Raw genomic sequence first — 17,329 nt, 5'->3', positions numbered from 1 at the left:
TGGTGTGGTGCTGCGCCAGCAGCCTGTGTAGCTGGCACTCGAGTCAGACAATGAGGAGGCTGGAAAAGATGTGGTGCCAGAAGCAGGGATTCAGCCAGGGCCTTCAGAACCTCCAGAAGCTTCCATGGGTGAAGAGGAAGAAGAGGAGGAGCCTCTTCTCGATGCATGGGCACGCAGAGCTGCCAAAAGGCAGGAGTGGCTCCTCAGGAGGAGGTCTCCTCGAGAGTAAGGTAGAGAGTAAGGAGAGTGGCTAATTGGCCACTCCCTTAGCCTATTTAAGGAGGAACTCCGACTGAAGCAATTTGCAGGGAACAACTTAGTTCACTCTCCTTCATGTCTTGATCTTAGTTCTTTTATCAGTTTCCTACAAATTGCTTCTGGGCTTTCTGCCAATCCTAGTAAGATTACGATTATTTATTCTTTAGATTTTTGTAGGCTGTTAAGAAAGTTAATTAACAGCCTTTGTTTGAAAAAGACTGATTTAATTTAGTAAACTAAGGTTTGGTCAGACTTTGTGTGTGCTGCGTTCTTCGGGGTCCGTAGCTGGGACAGAACAGCTTTGGAGCAATGTTGAAAGATTCCCATAGCCACTGTCAAACGGCTCCTTATATAGAGGAATCAGATGTTCCTCTGGTAAATATTCCTATGTTTTTAATCATGTAAAAGAAGCATCCCACCCTTTCAAAGACTCAAGTTTGAGCCAGGAAAGGAAGAATACATAAATGGGGGATGGGGTTTAAGTTACCTGGATTTTAGTTGTTTGGGGTCCTCTGAGTTGAGTTATGAGGAATGGAACAGTCTACAAAGAGTACAATGTGTGAGAGATTGAGACTCAAAGTAGATTCTGCAGAGATTTTGGATCAGAGATTTCAGTTTATCTTAATTATGCGATATAAGGGTGATTGTCTAAAAAAATACTGTAGGGTCTGAAATCTTCCTTCAAACATATAATACCCATTGATAGTTCCCCCCAAAAAATGTCCTTCCCCATTCCATGAGTGGATTAGATATAAAAAGCAAGCTCCATTGAAATCAGTTGATGGACAGATGTGCTGAAATGGGGAAAGTGGCTATGCTGGGGCTATATATTACATGGAGGTAAACAAGCATCTTTTATTGTTAGCATGGAATTGGACTCTGACTCTGAAAACAGATTCTAAGAAGAAAAAGGGACATGAAGAAAGTAATTACCAGGAAGAAAATGTGGAGAACTGAGGTAGCAATAGCATGATTTTTCTAAGCCCAATGTGCAGCAACATGTGTTTCATGTCCACTCTTGCGGTTTAGAAACTCATTTTCCCATCTGCAAGTTATTGCTTTATTTCATCTACTCATTTTCTTGATTAAAGATCTTGTTGTTTAAAAGTGTTCGTCTTATTCTTATTTTATTCTTAAAACTTAACGAAACAATGTTTATTTACATGCTGCTCACTCCCTTAATGCCTCAGGACAGCTGAGCTATTAAAGGAAGAACCGTTGAAACCAGAGAAATACAATTAAAAGGAACCATAAAACATTACAAAAACAAACCATTTAAAGCAACGAAAACAGTAACAATTATTATCAGAAAGTCTAGATCAGGGTTGTCAACCTCACATCGTCATGGCGGTGTCATGTGACGTATCGGGACTTTTTCCCCCTTTGCTAAAATGGGCATGGCGTGGCCAGCACGTGACGCATCTGGCCCATTGGCTGGGAGTTGGACAGCCCTGGTCTAGATAAATAATTATGCTTTGAGCCTTCTCCAACCTAAGGTAATCAGGAATGATGCCGCTTGACATCACCAGTGGCATTTTCTCCCACAGCATAGTGCTTGCAGAACTATTTGTAGATGTCAAATATATCTATAGTGGGACCCAAAAATGTTATTTTATTGAACATCTAAGAATGCAGAGCAGAGCGAGTACATAACTTGCTTCTTTCCTATTCTCCTTTAGCTGAAATGTTAGCTACTTATTGTTAGCCCATGGGTTTCCTATCAAGGAGAGAATATCTCTATAATATTGCAATAATTGTCTTTATAGGAATGAATGGCACGTATTCCATTATGTGGGAGCAAAATAGTTAAACAAAAACATGTTCAGTGTTTCAATTTCAGGGGTGTCCACACAGAATGATTTTTAAGAAGGCAAGATGGTGACTATGATAGTGCAATTAAAACTTTGCCTGTTGTTTATCTATGTCATCTATGTTATCTATGTCCCATCATTGTGGTCACCATCTTGATTTTTTTTTTTTGTTACAACCTGAGGTTACCCCAGATTAATGTTAAATTTTCAGATGAGCAGTTTTCCAAATCTGTTTACAATTTTCTTCATTTGGTTCTGTCCACATGTGTTGAATTCAGTTCCTGCCATTCTTACCCATTGTGGGTAAGAAATGGCAGTTATGAAATTTGTAATGTCTAATTGGCATTGAGTTGGAAAAGCTACATTATATGCAGAGCTGCACTCCATGATGGAGTGAGTCCATGCATCTGATGAAGTGTATTGTAACTCATGAAAGAAAATTCCTTTTAATAAAATTTAGTAGACGGATAAGTGCTCCCAGACTTTTTCGGTTTTCCAATGATGTATTGTTTTCTCAGCTAACAATTGTTCCATATTTATGCCTCATTGCTAAATGTTTGGATTGACTCCATATAAAATACTGCATTTGCGATGATACAAAAATTTCATATGCTGGATATATGATTGCTTCTTATCCACTTGTTCAAGCTACCACTTGATCCTGCAACCATCAGGATATTGAATCTGCATGTGAAAACCAGCCCTATCATTATTTCTTCCTGCTCTGTAAAGTAGATTATTTTTAAAGTTGCCAAGAAATCTCTCTCCTTACACAGTGAAGAACTGTGGTGTTTAACAGTTAAACACCTGAGGACAAACATTATTTTGTTCTACCAATTCTTCCAGAGTTCTTTATATTAATGCTGTCATGAGATCTGCTTACTTTAAAATAATGCTTATTACTTTAAAAATATCCATATCATGGCCTTTAGCTGCATTTGTAATTCTCAGGGTAACTTGGAACAGTTTAAAAATCAATACAATCAGTAAAATAAAATCAATAGCAACAAGTGAACACGAGTAAAGGGAAAGACAGCTGCAGCAGATGAAAGAAGTCTAAAAACAAAGGGACAAAGATAGGCCATGAAAGGCATGTTCACTAACATTACACGATAGTGTTCCAGTGATGGCAAGATATTTTTACTGGCTTGATATGATCTTTTGGAGCTTAAAGGTTTTGAAAATAATAGCAATGATAATAATAGGCAAGAGAAAGCAAAGTAGTAAAGGTGCCTTGGATGCAATCCCAAAATAACTGGAGTACCACTTGCACATCACTGGCATTCACAAAATCACTGTTGGTCAATTGCAAAAGGTAGCTTTATTTGGAACAGCTTACATCCTGCAATGATACCCTTAACACGATCAAACAACAATATCTACCTAGATCCAATTTAATTTTTGCCAATAGGAGAGGTAACCAAAGCAGGTTACTCAGTTTATGGTTTGTTGCAAGTTATGTACAAAACGCATTTCCTAGCTTGCTTCTTTTCCAGCAAACCAGAATCATAAGCCAAGAACAAAAAGTGATGTGCTAAGAGAAAAACATGCCAAAGCTTCTTTGATGAATCAGAATTCTAAATAATTGTGCTTATCTCAGTGAGATGTATGTCAGTTTAGCAGTTGATTTTAGGCAGTTTTATTTTCCCTTTTTCCTGTGTGGCTTTCAAATAATATTGAACTGAGAGTATATAAATCCTTTTTCAGGATTTAAATATAACATTCTTTTGTTTCCAGTGCTCAGGATATCGGTGTTTTTGTACCTCTTACACACTAGAAGAGTACAAACCATTAAAATTTGGAACCCCCAAATTAATACCCAAACTGGCATGAAATTATCTCTTTATGTTTGCACTTCATGAGCTGCAATTTCCTGATTTAAAATATGCAGGTATTTCTGTGAATTGTATATCAAATAAATACACTGCATATAATGATGCCTATATTTTAGGGGAAATTGCTGGTTAAACAGGTTACAAGATTATACGTTAGAAAGAAAAGCTGTGGATATCAAAATAGACAGATTCATCTATTTTTAATAGTTTAATAGCACCTGATGGGGAAGGGTTGGTCTAGTCCTGGACAATAGACATCAAGACTAACACTGATTTCATGTTGTTTCACTGGGCGTAACATTGCAAAGCAAGTTGCTAAGTTGAAAAGAATGATGTAAAATATTGACAGGGAATGGAATATGACATGGTGCCTTTGCCGTTGTGTGAGAATGGTGTGCACCTGAGTAGCAGTAGATCTGGCCATGTCCCCACTGCGCTGGCATCACTATCTAAAGATAGAACAATTACATTTCAAAGACACACACATTCTTCGGTGACCCAAGGCAGAATTTTTACAGTGCCATGGTTGCAGCAGAGTCAATAGGCTGGGACACTGCAGAACATCTGCAGGGCTTAGCTATTGTATACAGTTGATTGAGCAGAAGAGACCTTTCTTGAAGAGCTTATTGGAAGCAAACAGAATGTACCCCACAGTGTGATTTTATCCACATTTTGTAACAGCTCTAGCAAAATAAGAAAGAATGGATCCAGAGAGGGCCAACATTTACCTTGTACAGCTCCTTTTTCCATTAGTATGAAATAGAAAAGTAAGAACAGAATACTGTTTTTAGGAAGTGATATTAAGACTGCAAACACCAGAGAGCCTTGGTAGTACTAGGGTTTAAGGCACCCTGTTATTAAGCTGCTTAAGACCAGCTGCCTGCAATTACTGCAGGGTTCGAATCTCGCCAAGGCTCAAGGTTGACTCAGCCTTCCATCCTTTCTAAGGTAGGTGAAATGAGGACCCAGTTTGTGGGGGCAATAAGCTGACTTTGTATAAATATACAAAAGGATGAAGGCTATTGCTGAGCACATTGTAAGCCGCCCTGAGTCTTCGGAGAAGGGCGGCATATAAATCAAATTAAAAAAAAAAAAAAAATATTTTTCCAGTGCAATTTAATGCACAGGTTTTTTAATTCTTGTTTTACTAGACATCTTGGCAGCATCTTTCCAAAATTCCTGAAATATTATTCTGAAAGTACTTTGAATCAATTAATGCCTTTCTGTCTCTTCACAGACTTAGACAGTCTGATGGCTGTAAAAAAATTGACAACACATTTTTACCTTCAATTTCAATAGCAGTAATCCTTACTTTCGAAATTAAGACATTAATAAAAGGATTAACTCTGAATCCCAATAATTCCTGCGTGTTTCCTAGCTCCTGTTCTTCTGTAAACACCAAACGAAAGAGCTGGCAACCTATATTAATTGCACAATAAAAGTTTCCGCTCTCAATTTTGCTGCATAAACCCCACATGTATTTTTATATTTTCCAGGAGGTTGGTGGGGGAAAATAATTGATAATTAACACCATTCCCTCCAGCTGCCCGCCACCAAGCTCAGAACCAGTTGCACAAGAAATCACTTGACAGGAAAAAAATATCCAGATTTATGCCTTTCTTCATTCATGTTGGACTGGAATTTTTACTACAGTTTTTTAAAGGAAGGACACCACATGGTTATGTATAACTTCTGAACATCTCAGTCACCTCTGTGATCAAATAACATCTGTGACTAAGTTAGTTTGGTGGTGTCTGTGCATGCAGAAAAGAGAAGTTTCCTTAATCCTCCGGGTTGAAAAAGACAGCTTCAAAATTAATTTATGAACTGGATTTATAGCTTCCTATTCCTTTAGAAGAATAAAAATCCCTCAAATTCTCATGCTCTGTTTTAAACACAGAGGAGACCATTACATACTGTCCACCACCGCAATAATTTCATTCTTATTTATCATCATTTATCTTTCAATTTGCCTGGATTAATTCTCTAAATTATTGTCCTATCAAACTTCATGGTAATACAATACAATACAATGAATTTCCTCCCTCTCTTTTCCTCCACATCAATTATTTTAGAATCTAATACTTAGACACTCAGTGATGTGCTCCAACACAATTTCCTCTAACCACCCATATTTGATTTTTTTTCCTGTCTTTTGAACTTTTTCTATCAGACAGCACAAAATTAAAACTTTATATAAGCTCTTTAATGCTTAAGAACCAAATGTTAATTAAGACCAGGCCTGGTATTTGTGCTGGAATAATAGTCTAAGTAGGAAATGAGTGCAGAAGATTTGGAATCAGCACAAAAAACTAATCCTTCTTTTTAAAGTACATTTTAAAATCTGGGAGCCAGGTTACCATTGTCAATAGCAAATATTCTGGGTGCTAGAACGTGTTTCACATGTAGCGCTATTTGTGCAAAGCAGCATCCAGCAGTGTCTGCAGGAGGAGTTGTGAGAGAAGAATGACAAAAACAGCAATCTGTAGTCACGACGAAAGTCTCACACTTATAAATGGTTGTAGGAGGAGAGCTGTTAGTCTATGGTGGCAAAAACAAAACAAAACAAAACCCAGAAGCAGTCTGATTTAGTAGTCTGATTTAGCAGCTGGTTTTTTTTAGCACCTTTTCCATCTAATTTTTATTAAAAGGCATCAGGTTTTGTGAGCTGCAGCTCATTTCATCAGATGCCATCAGCATCTGCTTTTCAATAAAATTTGTTAGAAAAGGTGCTATCAGATTCCTCCTATTTTTTTTTTTACATATAAAAGTTATGGGCTTTGAGGTGCAATTTCATGTGGCTGCTTTCCTCATGATGACAAAAAGTCTGGCTCCTATAGATCCCCAGGACAACACTTCCTTAACTGATGACTGCAAACCCAAGAGTTTGCATAACTTGGCCCCTTGAAGTAGTAGCATTTACAGCTTGCACTTGGTAGACCTGGTGCATAAACATGGCCTTCTGAGCTTGAAACAGCAGCCCAGCTTGCTCTAGTCAGAATCAGAAGGTCTATTCTGTAAAACTGAATTAGAGGAGAAAATTATATGTAATGGCTCATAAATAATGCAGCCATAGCTTAAAACATTTTCAAGAGTGTGTCTCAGAATAGGACAAATATAAGATTGTTGAGATACCCACCAAACTTGATGGAGGCAAGCAGAACTGATGGGGCCCTTCTTATGTGATCATCCTCCCACAGTTACTCTTGTTGTTTGAGTCAACTGACACCACATCTACCTGGGCATCTCCAAAATTAAACCACAAAGAAATCCTTTACAGGTAGTCCTTCTTCAGCAATTACTTGTTCAAAAACAATTGCTACCAACCTGCCTTCCACTGAGGACCTGTATACTGCACGATTCAAAAAGAGAGCTGTGAAAATATTTACAGACCCCTCACATCCTGGACATAAACAGTTTCAACTCCTACCCTCAAAATGACACTATAGAGCACTGCACACCAGAACAACTAGACACAAGAACAGTTTTTCCCGAACGCCATCACTCTGCTAAACAAATAATTCTCTCAACATTGCCAAACTATTTACTAAGTCTGCACTACTATTAATCTTCTTATCATTCCCATCACCCATCTCCTTCCACTTATTACTGTATGACTGTAACTTTGTTGCTTGTATCCTTACGATTTATATTTATATTGTTTCCTGATTGCTTATTTGTACCCTATGACTATCATTAAGTATTGTACCTTATGATTCTTGATTCTTTTATGTACACTGAGAGCGTATGTACCAAGACAAATTCCTTGTGTGTCCAATCACACTTGGCCAATAAAAAATTCTATTCTATTTTATTCAATTCAAAGTTAGCATGGTGCTGAACAAGGAGAGTTATGATCCTGCTGCTTTGTAGTGGTGATTACAGGATATCCAGAGTGATCATGATTCAGATGATTGGTAAGGATAGTTGCAGCTTCCCAGTGACATTGATTGACATCAATGACAGCTTCCAGGAAGCAAAATGAACGGGAAACCCGGCAGGAGGTTGAACATGGTGATCGTGTGACTGCAGGATACTGTGACTATGCAGAATTCCTCTTAACAATGGGACTACTGCAGCTACTGATCTAAGTTGGCATGGTTACATGGTTATAATGGAGTTGCTGAGCAACAGTTTCTGGTCCCATTTTTTAAGTAGGGCTATATTAGACTACAGTAGACTAAGAATCCAATGCCATGTAAGTCAGTGCTACTTTTATTGTAACAGCAACAGAAACTTTCAAGTCTGAATGACTTGAAAGTCATTCCTTCCTTCCTTCCTTTCTCTTCAGGTGAACTAGGATTGGGCTGTCTGAGACATTTTCTTCTTGACGTAGTCTCAAGCCCCTTTCATCAGCTTGTTGCCTTAATAGTGATACCTGTCCTTCAGCTCTGTACAATATCTATTTGGAAGGAAGCCATACTGGGTTCAGTGGGCAGTATGTATTTCACAGTTAAAAGAAAAACCATGGGAACTTGAGAAAGAAAACCAGAGTTAAATTGTACATTGGATCTGTTCTCTTTGTTTCGATGTACTTGGCTATGCATCATCATTGCATATGCAACCATTGGTTCGATGGTGCAAGATAATATATTTATTTTTATTTATTATTGGATTTGTCAAGACCACCCAACTCCAAGAAGACTCTGAGTAGCATACAATAGATCCAAAAGATATAATATAAATATATGATTGTATAAATAAAAGCCAGCCTCCTTTGATCCTTTTTTAGGTGATCTGGCTAATTTACTAAAATGTTTCCAAAGGAAAACATCTCAGAAGGAGTCCTGGTTATTCCCCTGGCATTTGGATTCTATTTGTACTAAGAAAAAATACTTGCAAAACTAGTGTGATTTTTTAAAATAAACTGGCTGTCTATTAAACCAGTATACCAGTAGATCAAATACATGAACATTGCTTTTTGTGGGGATGCAAAATCTAAGTACTAAAAATCCAGAAAGCAAAATTATATCTATCTGTTCAGAAACAACTCCCTTTAAATTCTGTGGGGCTTAAAGACTATGATCTTAAAATTTGCACCCAGTGGACAAGATCAGGGGTCTCCAAACTTGGCAACTTTAAGACTTGTGGACTTCAGTTCCCAGAATTCCCCAACCATCATAGCATAGTTGGCTGAATAATTCTGGGAGTTGAAGTCCACAAGTTGTAAAGCTGCCAAGTTTCGAGACCCCTGTCCAAGACTTCAGATCAGTCCAAGTACAGATAGTCTTCAACTTACTACAGTTCATTTAGTGACCGTTTAAATTACAACGGCACTGAAAAAAGTGATTTATGACTTTTTTCACACTTACGACCATTGCAGCATCCCCTTGGTCATGTGATCAAAGTTTGGAAGCTTGGCAACTGGTTCATATTTATGACGGTTGCCGTGTCGTAGGGTCATGTGATCACCTTTTGCAGCCTTCTGACAAGCAAAGTCCATGGGGAAGCCAGATTGACTTAGCAACTGTGTTACTAACTTAACAACCACAATGATTCACTTAACAACTGTGGCAAGAAGGGTCGTAAAATGGGGCAGAACTCACTTAACAAATGTCTCACTTAGCAACAGAAATGTTGAGCTCAATTGTGGTCATAAGTCGAGGACCACCTGTAATGAAGAAAAATCCTTTTAGAGACCAAAGTTCAAGGAGAAAAACATGGATTCTGCTTCATCTCTCTCCCACTTTTATTACCTGTGGCCCCGATGTTCCTTTTCAATTAAAGGATGGCCAAAAGTAGGATAAGCGGTCACTCCTCTAGCACTTTTGCGTCTTCTCTCTCACGTTCTTGTAGACTAAGCACAGCATTCTCATTAAAAAGCCCTGTTCTTGCCATTTACATTGCCCTAAATTAATTCATCTGCAGTAGAGTAACTACGATTAACCACAGCATGTAATCCATTTTAATATCCAGCAAGGGGGTTGCGTTGAATTTTTAAAATGTATACCTGATATTTCAGCAATATTTTATGTTTCCCACCCTTTGTCCGGTTCTACATAGATTTGATTAATATACACTCTTAGTTTATAGACTCCAACCCCCAAATTGCCACACTGGAATACCTCCAAGCAACAACCACCCATGTTGGCAGTCATTAAACTGCTGTAAAAATCTTGACAACTCTCCAGATGAACATCAAATCTTTCCAGAGTTCCTCCAGGGCTGGGGAGAGATTAACCCCCTCAAAATTAATATTAAGAAGAAAAGAAGAGAGAGAAAAAACCCACCACCCCGAATACCTCATTACTCCCTGCAGCTTTGCAACTAATTTAGAATCTCTACAACCTTGTGCCAATACATCAGCTCTACTTAGCAGGGATGTTTTTGCTTTCAAATTAACATCTTCTTTGACTATGAACATTGGCCTGAGGGATTGTTTTGTGTATGTTTAGAAGTCTGTCTTACATGAAACTGAAAATGTCCTTCAAGATCAGTGGGGAAGGGGAAGGTAGGACTAGAAGTAGTATTATAATGTCTTTGTTGATTTACAACTCCCCATAGAAACAAGCTAGAGAACAATTTTCTTCTAGAGAGGTTGAAAGGCAGCTGGCCTTCTGTAACACTGTCCCTATGCTTAATGTCCCGTCCCCCACTCCCGTCTCCCCTAGAATGAGATTCTAATCATCTGGGAAGAATGAATTAAGTAGCTTTTGAGTTCATATTGAAGAATAATATCCATAAAGTTGCCATTGTAGAGCCCAGATGATGTGTGGCTAATGTGTCAAAGAGTATTTAATGCTCTGCAAAGGTCCAGGTGTGCTTGTTCCCTACATTTCTTCTTTACTAAATCAGATTGATTTTTTTCCACACACTCCCGCCCCCCTCCTGGTCTGTATCTCCAGCGTTTGCCAGCCCTGATTTACAATCTCCTTGACAGCCAGCTTGCATGAAGCGATTTTTGCAATTAGCTGGGCACGTGATCAAGCTCAGCACAGAGAACTGCCTCCAAAGCTCCCCGCATGTATGAATTCTGCCTGCAGCTTGTGTGGCTTCAGATTCCTGGAGAATCCTGCTCGGGCCTGCGAGTTGGCACGGGAGCGGGATCACATGCTACAGTCCTTCCAGAGGCTGCTGCTCCTTCCCTTAATGGCGCACACCCAGCTTTTCTGCTGAGTTTACAACATAACAAAAAGTGAATCCCACTTGCTATCCTTGCCCTCTCCCTGTTTGGACTGCCAGGTGGCACAGGGTTCAGCGCATGGCATGGCACAATGACTGGGGGGCCAAAGAACACCAGAAAAATAGGTAGTATGAATCAATAGCAATTGTAGTTGCAATATGAATTTATTAAAAGCATGAAGTTTTCAGAATGACATTGGAATACCAGCCTAAAGTATTTTAAGAGTCATCATTCCCTATAATCCCTATTATGAGCATAACCCAGCTTTTACTTTGAAGAACACAGCATATTTGCAAGGATACCCGCTGAGTCTTCTTATGTAGCAGCATGTAGAAAGAATGAAAGTGGTCCATTTGTGCATAAAAAAGTCAAGATGACAGCAACAAGCATATGATCAAGGTACTGCCTCTGTCAGATGCACACAACCCTAACCACATTTTGTTCTGCCATCAGTTTTACATTCAGGAGGAAGAGGGATAGAGCAATATAGTAGTAGTAGTAGTAGTAGTAGTAGTAGTAGTAGTAGTAATAATAATAATAATAATAATAATAATAATAATAATAATAATAACAACAACAACAACAACAACAACAATAATGCATTAGAATTTATTCAAGTAATGAGACCCACATCCCCTTTGCATCAATAGCGCATGTGTTGTGATGGAAGTATTTTCAATTTGACAAGTTTTATGTTTGGGAACATAAATGGCAGAGAGCCTCCTAGTGGATTTTTGAAGGCCACCTGTTTGCAAAACTAGACACAAATGTTTTGATGCAGGCATTTCCCCCCTTATTTTCCCCTTATAATCTACATACAAAAGGCATTCCTGAATCAGAAAGTGGTGTATTTCAGCAGCATCTTACGCAGAGACTTTGCAGGGAATTCAAATTAGTGTCATGCCATGTTTCTAACGTACAGTAATCCCAGATTTCCAAAATAGACAGCATAGCAAGATGTAATGGTATATGGGAATGACCTTAGGAGAGAGAAGAGCCTAGACCCATGACGGCAAACCTATGGCACACATGCCACAGGTGGCACGGGTAGCCATATCGGTGGGCACACAACTCAGCTCCATTTTCGGGCCTTCTGGGCCCACCAGAAGTAGAGAAACAGAATGTTTCCTGTCTCCAGAGGACCTCGGGGGGTAGTGGGGAAGGCCGTTTTTGCCCTCCCCAGACTCCTAGAAAAGCTCTGGAGAGCAAAAAATGGGACTACTGTGCCATTGCGTTCCAGGAGTGGGGGGAGCACAGGGGGGGGTCGCACGCATATGTGGGGGCAGGGCGCATAGAATTATGGGTGTGGGCATGCATGCAACACTCCCCCGCTTCTGGCACGCTAGGCCATCACTGGCCTAGACAAATGAAATTTCCATACAAAGAAGGAAGAGTAGCAAAATGCCTCAGAATGGATCTTTCCTAGTTTTCAGCAGAGTACAAGGGAAGGGAGGGAGGGATACTTATAAGATTGATATCAGTCTTACAAGGTAGTCCAGACAAGAAGCACACCCAGAATTATTTGCTCTAACTTTATTGCAAGGTTAGATTAACAGAATCTTGTGTGATTTTCATTAGCTGAAAATATTGAAATATAGGACCCTTTTCACACAATACCCAGTTAGAATGGCAATTGCACATTTTACTTTCTGTTACAGTGAGAACAGAAATGTGAAATGTGAGAATCTGAAATTATGGCTCATGTGGGGGCAGTTCTTTCTTCCTTCTTCCCAGGCGACCATAATAATAAGTCTGCAGAACGAAATGAGATAATAGTATTAGCCTGATCCTGTACTGACGCAGATTCTCTACATCAATTTATTTGCAGAAATTGGTATGTTTAGCCTAGTGAAAAGAAGGACTGTGGGTGACATGATAGCAGTGTTCCAATTTTTTAAAATTCAGAATATAGCTGGCACCTTGGAGATCTTCTATTCCAACACCCTGCTCAAACAGGAGACCTTATACCATTTCAGACAAGTGTCTTCTTAAAAGCCTCCACTGAACCCCACAACTTCTGAAGGCAAGCTGTTCCACTGGTTAATTGTTCTCACAGTTAGGAAGTTTCTCCTTAATTCCAGGTTCCTTCTGTCCTTGATTATTTCCTGGAATTTGTGGGCCTGCCATAAGGAAGAGGGGGTTAACCTATTCTCCAAAGGACAAGAAGCAATGGATGGAAACTGATCAAAGAGAGAACCAACCTAGGACTAAGGAGATATTTCCTAACAATGAGAACAATTAACCAGTGGAACAGCTTGCCTCCAGAAGTTGTGGGTGTTTGATTACTGGAGATTTTAAAGAAGAGATTGGACAGCCATTTGTCTGAAATGATATAGGATCTCCTGTTTGAGCAGGGGCTTGGACCAGAAGACCTCCAATTCCCCTTCCAACTCTGCTATCCTGTTATGTATTTGTATTTATAATTTCAATTTAGAAAGCAACAAACTTGTCACTGACTCTGAGTGGTGTATTGCATTGTGCTGATACATTATCTAAAAACAAAACAAAATAACACTAAAATAAATATAACGGGGATGGGGAGACATAACCTCATTGAAACTGACACTGACAGATGGGCACACCCCAAATTATTCCAGAATTCAGAGGAGGGGGGATTTCCAACAATTGTTTAAAGGCTTGCAAGGTCCCACTGGTCCTAACCTCAGATGTGAAGGAAATTCTACTCCAAAGGAACCACAACAGAGAAGAGGCTCTTTGTATCCCCGTCAAATGAAATTGCTTAATGGATGGGACAGAAACACTGATTAGATTTTACTAGGTGGGCAGAAACAATGGAAGAGATAGCCAGTCCCTATGCCAAGGAGGGATTTATAGGTAATAGTACTTTGAATTGAACCCAAAAGCTGAGTATAAAGTCACTGATAAAGTTTCAAAAGACACTAAGTTTACATAATACACCTTATTTTCTTCTAAGCCAGAAAAAAATAATCAAGGATAACACAAAACTACCTTAAGGAAGCTGCTGGGACTTTCTTTGACTTATTTAATCAGATTCTGTGGACATGGCTAGAAAGATTTGATGAAGGTATTCAAGAAAATGTATATACCTTCACCTTGACTGCTTAGCCTTAGATCAGGGGTGGGCAAATGTGGCTCTTTTACAACCTGTGGACTTCAACTCCCAGAATTCCAGAGACAGCTTGGCTGGCTCAGGAATTCTGGGAGTTGAAGTCCACAGGTTGTAAAAGAGCCACATTTGCCCACCCCGCCTGGCCCTTGGATCATATTAGTGGCAAACATGACGAACACAAGAGTGCCTGCTTCTTTCTTATTGACAATGTAGGAGGATGGTGGAAAGATGAGAGTTGAATTGTTAACTCTTCCTGCTAGAAGCAAGTTTGCTTCAGAACAATTTATCCTTGGTTATAAGAACACTGTGGTACAGTCTTCATCAAGTCTCACTTATTTCTGAGGCAAATCAGTAGTTAATAAATTTAAGTTAATAAAAGTTAATTTGCTTGCTTTCAGCCAGATAGCTACATCTTTTATGAATGAGGCCAATGGTCTGCAGAGATAGAATCTAGAATCAGACTAGAGCTGGAAGGGACTTTGGAGGTCTTCTAGTCCAACCTTCTGATCAAGGAGGTGACCCTATACAATTTCTGACAGGTTCTGTTCAGTCTTTTCTTAAAACCTACAAACCAGGCAAGCTGTTCCACTGGTTAATTGTTCCCACTGGTTAAGGTAGGAAGTTTCACCTTAATCTCAGGTTGCTTCTCTCCTTGATTAGTTTCCATCCATTGTTTCTTGTCTTGCCTTCTGGTGCTTTGGAAAATAAGTTGACCTCCTCTTCTTTATATTTTATTTATTATTTATTAAATTTGTATACCGCCCTTCTCCTTTCAGACTCAGGGCGGTGAACAGCCAAAATAAAAACATTTGTATACAAAAGTTAAAATAATTATTAAAACTAATTAAATGAAATTTGGCCCATAATTTAAAACATATCAATTAAAATCAGTATCAAACGTTAAAACCAACATGGAATCAGGCCAACCCGGCTAGCTGAAAAAAGTAAGTTTTTAGGGCCCAACGAAAAGTACGGAGGTCTGGGATCACTCGTATCTCTGGGGGTAGATCGTTCCAGAGGGTAGGTGCCACCACAGAGAAGGGTCTCCCCCTGGGGGTCGCCAGCCGACATTGTCTGGCTGACGGCACCCTGAGGAGGCCCTCTCTGTGGGAGCGAACCGGCCGGTGGGAGGCAATCGGTGACAGAAGGCGGTCCCGTAAGTACCCCAGCCCTAAGCCATGGAGCGCTTAGTGTATATAGTATATAATGTACACTATAATATAGTGTACATTATATACTGTATACACACATACTATATATATATATATAAAGATACTGAATTTATTGTGTACTTTATATACATAGGGTAGAATCAATCTTCATGACAATGTTTATGTACCAGCCTCCACACCTGGGCTACAACTAAAAACAGGTAAATGTACCCTTGTTGGGAATCGTTTATTAGAATGTGTTTGGTGGAATAATGCATGGTTGTTGGAACGTTAACAACCTTCAACATAGAGCAAGCTATATAAGACATAAGATTTTTCCCTCCATAGTTATGAACACATCATTCTACTCTCAAAAGTATAAGAATATAAGGAAATAAGAAATGATATGATTGTGAAATGATACCTATATTTAGGTACTTTAATACCTATATTTAGCCAAACTAAGTTTTTCTGTCTGCCCTTTGATAAAGCAATTTTTAGAGGCATCATCTAATCAAAAGTGTGAACTTTTAACTGCACGGGTTTCAAGTGAAAATATAAAGTGTATTTCATTCATTTCCGGAGAACTCAAAGGCTGATGGGTTGGTTTGTGTTCTAAAGAAATTATGTATATAGATAGATCAGATTCTTTGCCTTCCTCTCCCCATCTATACAGTAACTTGTCTGAGCTAGTCTACTTGCTAGAAGGAACATATGCAGGGAGTTTATTACTTAGTAGTTCAGTAGTATACTTATGACATCAGCTGTATTGATTTTAAAAGTATCTGTATGTGTGAGAGTGCCATTATTTAACTGGACACTGTAATGTAAACTGAAGTGACTGTATGCTGCCTTGAGATTCAGAAAATAACTTAAAAGATGTGTTCAAAATAGATCTATAGAAAAAGAATTAATGCTTTCTGCAAAGACCACACTGTTACAGCCACACCTCAAATATCAGAGATATTTAATTTGTTAAAACCCTGAAGCATAAACCTTTTATAGCAAAAGTGTGTTCTTTTTTTCCCTCATCTGCTGAAGGGCAGGATTTTTACACCCTTTCCCCCAACAATTTCATTGGAGAGAAGGAAAAAAAAAACAATTAATGAATCCAATCAGTTGTCTGTCATGCTTTTGGTAAAAAGAGGGTATGTTTTTGTATTTTAAATCTGGGAGTTCTTTTTGTTTTTTTGGCAGTACTTTCATGCTAGAGTCTGCCTGCCTGCCTGCCTGTCATGTTATTTATTTAGCAATTCATACTTTGATTGAGCTGCCCATCACCTCTCCAGAAAACTCCCCTAGACCCTCGGAAAATCCAAGAAATCCATTAGATCAGGGATCTCCAACTTTGGCACCTTTAAGACCTGTGGGCTTCAACTTCCAGAATTCCACAAGTCTTAAAGGTGCCAAGGTTGGAGACCCCTGCATTAGATGCTTGGGACAGGCCTTTCTAACAGATCCCCCCCACCCCCCGCAGAAAAGCAGGGCACTTCAGTCAAACATGGTCTGTCCATAACAAGGGAGAAGTTCAATCTCCTCCATCTGCCCCAAACCAAAAATCAGTTCTCGTGTGTGCCCTCAGTAAACTGGATCAGATCCACGTTGCCATTGTTGCCATGAATTCCTGGGCTATTTCGGATCTTTCACCAAGGAAGGCAACTTAAAACTTCCAAGTACAATCAGATTGTTGAAATTTACTACCAACCCAGCATTCATGTTATACATCCCTGGCCAGGATAACACAATAGAACAGGAAGACTAATCCACAAAACACAATTCACAAGCAAACCCATCTGATCCTTCAAACCAGGAAGCATCAGCAATGTCATGCCTTTGATGCCAGCAGAGTTTCATGGATGATAACAGCTGCCCCCCCTCCTCCCCAATGGGATGGTGGCCAATGCCACATCCAAACTTTGAGTGGACAGAACTCTTCTCTTCCATTCAGATTTTAATAATACAAACCAGGTCTGCTATCTCATTCTGTGTTGGAATCTATGAATGACCTTGGAGATAAAGGGAAAGAGATGGTACTTAGATTAGAAAACAATCAGATAAGA

The 17,329-nt window shown here is 39.2% G+C and overlaps 1 protein-coding gene across 1 annotated transcript in view; it reads left to right on the top strand.

Annotated features, from left to right (window-relative positions):
- Positions 1-17,329, top strand: part of EDAR (ectodysplasin A receptor) — a 96,508-nt gene that overhangs the window by 45,956 nt on the left and 33,223 nt on the right. The window lies entirely within an intron of this gene.

The sequence above is a fragment of the Pantherophis guttatus genome, chromosome 5 (genome assembly GCF_059756535.1).
Source record: "Pantherophis guttatus breed Tessera chromosome 5, ASM5975653v1, whole genome shotgun sequence".
Classification (NCBI taxonomy): domain Eukaryota; kingdom Metazoa; phylum Chordata; class Lepidosauria; order Squamata; family Colubridae; genus Pantherophis; species Pantherophis guttatus.
Note: the sequence above shows the minus strand (reverse complement) of the source record. Positions and strands in the feature narration are given on the sequence as shown.